A 10,592-nucleotide genomic window follows, 5' to 3' on the forward strand; every position below is an offset into this window, starting at 1 on the left:
TAGGACATTGAATTACAAAAAGGACCCATAGGGTCTTATTACATTCCTTCTAGGCTAATAGAAAATCATCTTGTTCTTGGTCCATGTCTTCGTAGGTAGGTGCTCCTACACCAAAATGCTAAGGGGTGAATGCCTGGTTTCAAGAACATCTCGTATAAGAGTTTGTTTTCTCTAGTTTTGAGAATCTAAAACCTTATTTAAGATAAATATATGTCTGGTTTCAAGGGCATCCCATGTAAGAGGTTTTTTTCTCTAGTTTCATAAATGTACACCCCATCTAAGACATATATCAATGCTACATCTAGTTTTGGGCATGAAGCATCTCATGTAAGATTTTGTTTTCTCAAGTTTCAATGACATACACCTCATTTAAGACATGCAAAAAATATAGTACAATATGGTAGAAAGAGGGCGATATGTATGCTTCCCCCTTAAGATGTCAACATAGCCCTATGTTGATGTCTTAAGGAAGCTAGAAATAAGGATACCCACCTTCAACACTAAGGAGATATCCTTTTAGGCAACAATGTTCATAAATCCAAGCTAAAGAGGGAATACTATTATAAGCAAGGTGTAGCGTCCTAAAATTGTGACACTTGCAATTTCGACTACATTTGGGTCTTCACGATGGTGGCACAACACTGAACCTGAATGGAGACCTCGAAACTTGTTCATGACACCAAAAACTGCATTTTTCAGCACCCTGGCCTGATCCTCCTTGCACCTTGCTGTCCTAGGAGGTGGGACCATGGCGCCTAGCGCCCTGGTCCCTGGCCCTATTTTGGACCCGGTCTCTTATGGGGCTTCGGGTCTTTAAGTTTGCAAATTGGAAAATAATATTTCCTGGTCGGCCTAAGGTCGGGAAAATCAGTCTATCAGCCCTAATTGACAAGTATATAAACTACATTTCCTCTCCCATTTTGGTAGATGGAAAAAAGGTGGAAACGATATTCAAACATTCAAGCATTCAAGCATTCAAGCATTCCTTCAAGCAATTGAGCATTCTAAGTCTCCATTCAAGGCTAAGTGTTGCATTCAAGACAAGGATTCAACCATTGAAGAGGAGATCACATACAACATACAACATACTACATACATTACACCTTCGCATGTAAGAATACAAACATTCTTACAACAAGGTATCAATACTTGTTTACATTACAAACATTTACATTTACAACATTCTCATTTCTTGGTTAATTCCAAAATCGGGGTTTGACCTAAAGGCAAACCCCTCATCCCTAACCCCCCAATCATCCTCTCTTTTCTGTGTGTAGGTTGTAGGTACGTGGCTGTAATTGAAGATCTGGAATCCTTGTGCAGAGACGAACAGATCCACCTTCGTTTCGCGGATTTTTCGGAGGACTGTGTGCATGCCGGGCACCATCGTCCTGTCAACTTTTGCTCAAATTTGCAGAACAACACCGTCTCGACATTTTACTACTAATTCCAGGTCCGCAGCTTCATCCCATATCCCTATCTCTGTTTATAAGCGAATCTTTCCTACTTTACATGCATTCCTAGTTCAATCTTTCTATCTACATTCTTTACAAAAGAGGGTATCCTTGCTATCACAACCCTTGAAACTCATATAGAATCCAATCTTGCCTTGCATGGGATTGGATCTTGTGGGTTTCAACCCCTCGTTTGAATGTAAAGTCTCCCCTAAGTGAAAACCATCGACCCTAGTGACTCTCCCTTCTCTCTCCTTGGAGTTGGGGAGGGGAGAACGACTAGGGTTCGATTTTTCCGCTTTATATTTTGGTGAACCCGACGTGAACATCCTCATTCTGATTATTCATGGTTAGATCTGAAAATTTTTCTTTCCTAATTACATTTCCATGTTTGATCTTTTGCAAATTTTAGAGGTTAATTGCTTAAAAACCCTAAAATTTTCTTTTTAAGTAATTAAACTTGTGAAATGTTTAATTGTTAATGCTTGTTTCAGATCTACCCTTCTATTGCAAATTGTCAATTCATATTTGTGCTTTAATTCTGAAAATTAAGTGGTTAAGTGTCAAAACCCTAATTTTTAAGACCTTCTTGATTCAACCTTTGACTGATAATTTCACTAATCAAAACGCCTCCAAATCGGCTGTAATTTTGGATTCCGCAACAAAATCACAATATCTTTCATCCCTGAAAATTTGGAAAAAAGTTGCGAGGACCGTGTGCACCCCGAGCGCCCTCGTCCCCGACATTTTTTCCAAAATTTCGGGAGCTAGATCTTACTGTATTTTTCTGCTAAAATCTAGAATTTTGGCTGATTTTATCAATTTTAACACTTTCAAAATTAAAGTCAAAGTTGGTCTAGCAATTGCTTGGATTGAGGCTTCTAATCATTCAAAAATTGTTGAAATTAAAATTCATATCAAAATTGTGTTTCTTACAGTCCTAAATCTGAAAAATGTGTTAGCATTCATTCAAAATTTCAGTGCTTTATTCAAATCTTTACAATTTGTGACTTTTGAAATTAAGTGTTTAATTGCAACAACTCTGATTTCCACTTTCAAATTCGAATTTTGCATGAAATCGAGTCAACTTTTAAATTTCAAAACTTGCATTGATTTCAGCATTCCCTCTAAAATCATAAAATTCAAAATTTCAGTTTCCCCCTCTTTTTCAAAATTCAAAATTTGCATTTTTCAACAATCTTGGTAGGGTTCAATTTTGAGATTGCAACTTTAATTTGGCCTATCTACAGATCGTAAAATCACTCAATTTTTTCAGATTAGCTTTAAAATCATCATAACTTTCATCCCTGAAAATTTCAAAAAAAGTTGCGAGGACCGTGTGCACTCCGTTCGCCACGGTCTCGGACATTTTTTCCGAAATTTCGGGAGATTGTCCTGATTGCATTTAACAGCTTAAATCTAGGAGATTGGCTGATTTTATTGAAATTTGCTACCTCTAAAATTCAAAATCTTTTCTCTCTCTTTAGTGCATGAGTTTTACAACAATAAGCCCTACTTACACTATTCCCGTTAGACGAAGCCTTAGAATTAAGTCTTTCCAAGGTGTAATTACCGAGGAGATGGAACCTAATTTGAATGGCCTTTTTAACGAGGACATGGGTAATTCCTCTAATCCTCTTAATGATGAAGAAGCTCTCCATGAGGTTTCTGTAGAACAACTTTCAAAATTGGATAACCAATTTGATGATTTTCGACAATGGATGTCTCAAGAATACCCTGATAGTCAAGCTCTTTCATTAATTGAGGGTCTAAAACGTATGGTTCAAAGTAATAAGAATGGAATTGATATTTTGCGTGGTATTGCACACATTGTGGATTCGAATGTGATGCCTATGAAAAGTTGTGCCGAAACCTTAGGTTATACACAACCTCCTACTCAAGTTAATCATTCTATTCCTTTGAAAACTTCCATTTCTAGTATACCTACTTTTACATCAAACATAATGACTACTTCAATACAAGACATTCCTCCCATGATCACTAGTCATGGGGGCAATCCTTCTTCTTCAATCAACCCTCTTCCTTCATTCAATCCGACTTCTTCATTCATTCCTTCAATGAGTGTTCCTATTATATCTCCACAAATGAACATGACGCAAGGGGGCAATTCATTTAACCCTTCCATTCCTCCTGGTAGTGTTCCTCCTTTCCAATCATCTCCTATGACTAACTATCATAGTGTCCCACCACCTTACTCTCTACCTTCTTTCAATAACATAACACCTCCATCACAATCTAACACGTCTAATATGAACTCTTCGACTGAAGTGACCATTAACAATCTTGCACAAACTGTCTCTTCTTTACAGCAACAAATTGCCTCTATGAATCAATCTAAGTTTAGTGTGCCCACATTTGATGTTGCGAGCCCACTTTCTCTTGACATTGTTCGAGCTATCCCCCCTAAACATGTTGAAATTCCGCATTTGGAGCTTTATAATGGTAAGGGTGATCCTCTAACACATGTTAAGACCTTTCAAACAATATGTACTGATTTTGCTTATGACCAAAGGTTGCTTGTAAAACTATTTACTAGAACATTAAGAGATAAAGCCCTACAATGGTATTGCTCATTGCCTTCCTATTCTATTACTTCTTTCGAACAACTTGCAAATGCTTTTATTCAACAATTTCAAAATAATATAAGTCCTAAAGTTACTTTGATTGATTTAATGCATTGTAAACAAGGTGTTAAAGAAAAAGTGACTGATTTCATTGGTAGATATAAGCATTTGTACGCTCAAATTTCTTTTCCAGTACCTGACAATGACATTCAAAGAATCTTTATTTCTAATTTACAAAAAGATATTAGAGAAAAACTCTTGTTTTCTGAGTTTACTTCTTTCCAACAGTTGTGCGCAACTCTTCACAATTATCAACTGACTGTGAGTCAAATGGAACAAGCAAATCCTATGGCTCTGAGTGATAAGGGTGATAGTAGTCAACAACCATTTGGGAAGTTTAAACCGAACAGAGAGTCCATTAAATTCAATGAAAACATTATCAACAACAATGTGAATGCGGCATCAGGTGTGCCTCCTATTTCTAAGTTTTTCAGGAAAGAAAGAAAGTTCACTCCTTTGAATGAATCATTGCATAGTATTATGAATAAGTTATTGGAACAAAATGTGCTTACTCTTCCTCCTATAAGGCAAATAGATCCTGCAAAGATTAACTCACCCTATTTTGATAACAAATCTTTTTGTCAATTTCATCGTCATCCTGGGCATGATACTGAAAAATGTTTTGCTTTAAAGGGAAAAATTCAAGATTTGATTGATAATAATACTATCTCTGTTTCTGGTGTGAATGATAAAGGCAACACATCTGTAGCTCCTCCTAACCAAAATCTTCAGATTTTTACTGATCCATTGCCTTCTTATACCTCTAATGCGATTGATACTACTGATTCCTCTGTCTCACCTGATGATCTTGTGTCCATGACTCCGAATGTGATTAACTTTGTAGAGCAGCAGAAAATCCCTAAAGAACCTTCCATCACCTTTGATTCTAGTGAAACTATCAGGGCACCTGATGGTCCTTTATATATAGTTGCAAAAGTCAAGAATACACCTTGCCGTGGAGTGCTTATTGATCCATCTTGTATGGTTAATATCATTACTGAAGAATTTCTTTTTACTTTGCAACTGAATCAAGTGATCTATGACGAAACAAATGTGGTTGTGAAACTATTTGATGCATTTTCTTCTCCTACAATTGGTTCTATTACATTACCTATTGAGGTCCATAACAAATCCCTTGATGTGGACTTTGCTATTATTCCATCGTCCGAACAATTTCATGTGAAGCTAGGCTATCCTTGGCTATCTTCCATGAAAGCTATTGCTTCTCCTATTCCCAAGTGTTTGAAATTTCCCCATAATGGTGAAGTTGTTACTGTCAATCATAGTCTCTTTAAACCAGCTGAAAGAACTTCTAGCATTCCTATTGATTATTTTTGGCCTAAACAATTCCAATCTCTTCCTCCGCGAAGTGATCATCTTTTCAAATCTTATCAAAAGTGGAAGAAAGATATGATCCTATCTCTAAGTGAACCTAGAACACCCAAACTTGACATTCCTATTGTTCTTGAGAAGGAAGTTCTTCCTTTGAAAGATAAAACTAATGTCTTTCCTCAAGAAGATTCCCAACCCATCCCTATGGATGTGACTATGCCTATGATTAATAAACTTCCTAAAAGTAGACCTATCCCTCCTTGTCATGATGGACTTGGTCTCCTTCCTAAACCAAATATTCCTCCTTTATATGGAGCAGTTCCTCCTCCTTCCTCTTATGGAGAGAAGAGACCTTCCTCTTCTCCTATAATGCAACCTAAGAGACCACAACCTAAACACCCAAGTGAAAAGGATGAGAACATTCCTCCTCCTCAATCTTCTCAACTTCCTACTAAGACTAGACGAAATCGTTCTGCACGTGAATGCCGACGAAAGCATCGTCTTAGAGCTCAGGTAGCTGCTTCTCAAACTTTGCAATCCCCCAAAACACCTTCAGCCAATATTATTCCATTTTCTCCTCAGCCGACGATTGAGCCAAAATCTCCTAAACATAAGATGCATGATGGCCTTGATCCTGTGCGAGTTAAAGATCCTATTTTTATAAATCTTGATGATGATATAGATGAAAATGTTATTCATGATGAAAATATTATTCATGATGAAAATGTTACTCCTGTTCATTCTGATAGTGAGTATGAATATGTTGATGTTGATAACCACCTATCTAACGAATTTTCTAAAGCACTTATCCTAGCTCCTAGACAAGAACACCATGGCTTGGGGTATGAACATAGCCCTTGTTTGGATCTTGTGATAGCTCCATCTGCTGTGTTGAATGTTCCTCCTCTAGTGTGTTTCCTGCCTTCCCGAAATATTGATCAGCAAGATCAGGGGGTAGATGACGTGCTGGACTAGTTTCATTAGCATAGCAGACTCTCTCCTCCTCTCTTGATCTCTTTTGTTACTTCTTCTATGTGTTATTCTCATTCTTCTATTTGTTGTCCTTAGTGTTGTCTACTTGAGGACGATGCAAAACATTGAGATCTCTTTTGGTCTCTCTCATGTTGACTCAAAAGACACATGTGTTCCCTTCTTCTAGGTGACCTTCCTTGATTGGGGAATGAAGAACAATTATGCATACATACATATGATATACATGAATTATCATACAACATACTGACCCCGAGGAAAGCGAAGTCACCTTGTGCTTTGTGTTTTGTGTCTATTATCCTTGGGCTTATCTCACACTTGGGGGCTAAATCCTTGTGATAACGTGCTCCTTTCTCATTTCTTATATGTATCACTACCTTAAAGCAATCACCCCCGGTGAGGCGTGTGCGATTTCTTTAACGTAGGGGGCATACATCCCGTTCATATCTTTTCAAGATACTTGAAAATTTCTTGACAAATTTAGCTTTGCCTTGAAATTTTTTGATATCTTTCTTGCATGACTCATAGTGAGGGAACCTTACTACTGACAGTCATGGTTCTCCCTCGTGATCTTCCCTTTTACTTTGTCAATCAAAGTCATAAGATCCTTAGTCCATTGGGGGCTTGGTGTATCTTGCCTCCTTGACGTGGTGAAAGTTTTTCAATGTTGTTTCCTTGTACTTTACCAGAAGTATGAGCGTACGCTTATACTCCCGCTAAAGTGGGGGCTAAATGTAGTGTCCTAAAATTGTGACACTTGCAATTTCGACTACATTTGGGTCTTCACGATGGCGGCGCAACACTGAACCTGAATGGAGACCCCGAAACTTGTTCATGACACCAAAAACTGCATTTTTCAGCACCCTGGCCTGATCCTCCTTGCACCCTGCTGTCCCAGGAGGTGGGACCATGGTGCCCAGCGCCCTGGTCCCTGGCCCTATTTTGGGCCCGGTCTCTTATGGGGCTTCGGGTCTTTAAGTTTGCAAATTGGAAAATAATATTTCCTGGTCAGCCTAAGGTCAAGAAAATCAGTCTATCAGCCCTAATTGACAAGTATATAAACTACATTTCCTCTCCCATTTTGGTAGATGGAAAAAAGGCGGAAACGATATTCAAACATTCAAGCATTCAAGCATTCAAGCATTCCTTCAAGCAATTGAGCATTCTAAGTCTCCATTCAAGGCTAAGTGTTGCATTCAAGACAAGGATTCAACCATTGAAGAGGAGATCACATACAACATACAACATACTACATACATTACACCTTCGCATGTAAGAATACAAAGATTCTTACAACAAGGTATCAGTACTTGTTTACATTACAAACATTTATATTTACAGCATTCTCATTTCTTGGTTAATTCCAAAACCGGGGTTTGACCTAAAGGCAAACCCCTCATCCCTAACCCCCCAATCGTCCTCTCTTTTCTGTGTGTAGGTTGCAGGTACGCGGCTGTAATTGAAGATCTGGAATCCTTGTGTAGAGACGAACAGATCCACCTTCGTTTCGTGGATTTTTCGGAGGACCGTGTGCACGCTGGGCGCCATCGTCCTGTCAACTTTTGCTCAAATTTGTAGAACAACACTGTCTCGACATTTTACTGCTAATTCCAGGTCCGCAGCTTCATCCCATATCCCTATCTCTGTTTATAAGCGAATCTTTCCTACTTTACATGCATTCCTAGTTCAATCTTTCTATCTACATTCTTTACAATAGAGGGTATCCTTGCTATCACAACCCTTGAAACTCATATAGAATCCAATCTTGCATTGCATGGGATTGGATCTTGTGGGTTTCAACCCCTCTTTTGAATGTAAAGTCTCCCCTAAGTGAAAACCATCGACCCTAGTGACTCTCCCTTCTCTCTCCTTGGAGTTGGGGAGGGGAGAACGACTAGGGTTTGATTTTTCCGCTTTACACAAGGATAAGAAAGTTGAAATAGATATATCTTGCAACAAGTGTAAAGAGGATCCTTGGAGGAGAAGAGATGGGTAAAAGCACAAACCTGTGTCACACTTTTATAAAGGCACTGGCCAACAAAACTAAAACTGTTTAATTTCGACAGCATTTAAGTGACATTTCTAAATTGAATTTTGAAATGATGTAAATTGATCAGATGTAGAATTATTAACGAAATTTGTGTTTGTTATTTTAAAATTTTTTTCGGAAAAAAATTGATATTTTTTTTTATAAATTCAAAGACAAATTTTTCATTGCTGAAAAATGCTGAAAATCAGGGGTTCTAGTCGGTGCAACCAAAAAAAAAGAAAATGGACTTATTTTTTTTCGGATTTTTTTCCAAATAGAGAACATATATATGCAATGTTAATTTTTTTTTTTATATAAATTTGATGTATATTTTTCTCGTTATAATATTTTGAAGTCCAACATAGCTAAATTTGACAATTTTCTTTCGATGTCACCTTTTGACTATTAAATTTAAAATTATCCAAAAAAAAAAACCCTTTTCGAGAAGATTCTCTCATCTAGTGTAAAATAATTTTTAACTTTTTTAATTTCATTCAATATTTATTTTTTAATTTCTAATCAGCCTCTTTTTTAACATTAAAAAGCTACTCACAATGTTTAATTAATAAAAAATATTAAAAATTATTAAAATAGTAAAAAAATTATATGATCGGATTCGTGACTTCGATCTCTACAAAATGGTATTTTTAGATTTTTGTAAAAAAAAATTTAGCTTGAAGAAAAGTTGAGCAGAAGTGAGAAGTTTGAGAAATACAGAGTTTTTCACCATTTTTGTGCCACATGACATGACACATAGGCTAGTTCGGCCGGACTAACCTTAGTTATAACATTTTTTTTTTTGAATGGGAGCATTTGAATGAAGGGGAGTCTGGCTGAACTGAGTCCAGCTGGACTCATGGTGCCATTTCGGCGCCACACAGGCGCCATGTGGCCCGAGGGTAGTCCGACCAGACTACCCTCAGTTGGCCCAAAGTGTGACATAGCTCCATGCTTTTCCCCAGATCAAGATCTTTACTGAAAAGACATCTACCTCCAAGAGGATTTTCTTGAATAAACATAACATCTTCTGCCAAAAGAAGGGAAGGATAATAAGAATGCACACCTTCCCCCTATTGCTAGGTGAAAGGGATTCTTGATGAAGGATGACACACTTTTGACCCAATGTTAGGGGTGAGTTTACAATAGATATACATTTACAAGTGAAAAATAGGTTGTAGTCAAGGATACACACCTCTTGAAGAAGAGATAATCCTTGAGCAAACAAACAACATCACACAAGGAATGACATCAAATCATAAGAAAACACCACTCAACAAAGGAAAAGTGGATCCTTAAAAAGGATAAGAGAGAGATATAAATGCCCCCACAATATTGGGACAATGAGAAGAATTACACAACCTCTAAGGAGAGATGAAACATAAGCAAATGCACAATGTAATCATATGAAGGGATATTCAATTGAAGAAAAGACATTAATATATGTAAAATGCAACTCTAAAGAAGAGGTAATTTGCAAAGAGAGAAGGAAAGAAAAAAGTAAGATGAAGGATCACATACTCCCATAAGGAGAGATTAATCATAAGAAACACCCCATTCCATGAAAGAAAGGATATCAAAAAATAGAAAATGCAACCCCCAAAGAGAATAGTGAACTTTAGAGAGAAAAGAAATAAGATAGAGACAAGAATGAATGATGTTTCTGACCCAAAATGTTTTTAATTGAAAAAGAATCACCTCTTATGACAAAAATCCCTAGTGAACTTAACTACTTGTGCCATAGGGTAAGGAGAAACATGGAAGATAAATGGAGTGCTAAGGCACTACCTCTTCACCAAGGAAGAGTGCAAGATCGGTTGTAAGAGCTATACGAGCCCTATCATATTGTTCTTGAACACATATTCTAAATGCTTTACATTTTCCAAGAGAATGACATTAACTACAATGAAAAAGATAATGCTCATCACCTTTCTTATGCTTGTTATTTATTTTAATAAAAGTAAAGACCACATTCTTATCATACTTTAATCTCCAAAAGATTCTAGTAGCTAATTTCTCTTGTTCATCAATAGGATTAGGTCTTATCTCTTGTGATGTAGGACAAGGGTTGTTAGAAGAAGAAGGATTTCCATCTATGATTTTAACTATGCCCCTATCAATGAGTCCTTGCATTCCATTTTGAAA

The sequence above is a fragment of the Cryptomeria japonica genome, chromosome 10 (assembly GCF_030272615.1).
Source record: "Cryptomeria japonica chromosome 10, Sugi_1.0, whole genome shotgun sequence".
Lineage (NCBI taxonomy): Eukaryota > Viridiplantae > Streptophyta > Pinopsida > Cupressales > Cupressaceae > Cryptomeria > Cryptomeria japonica.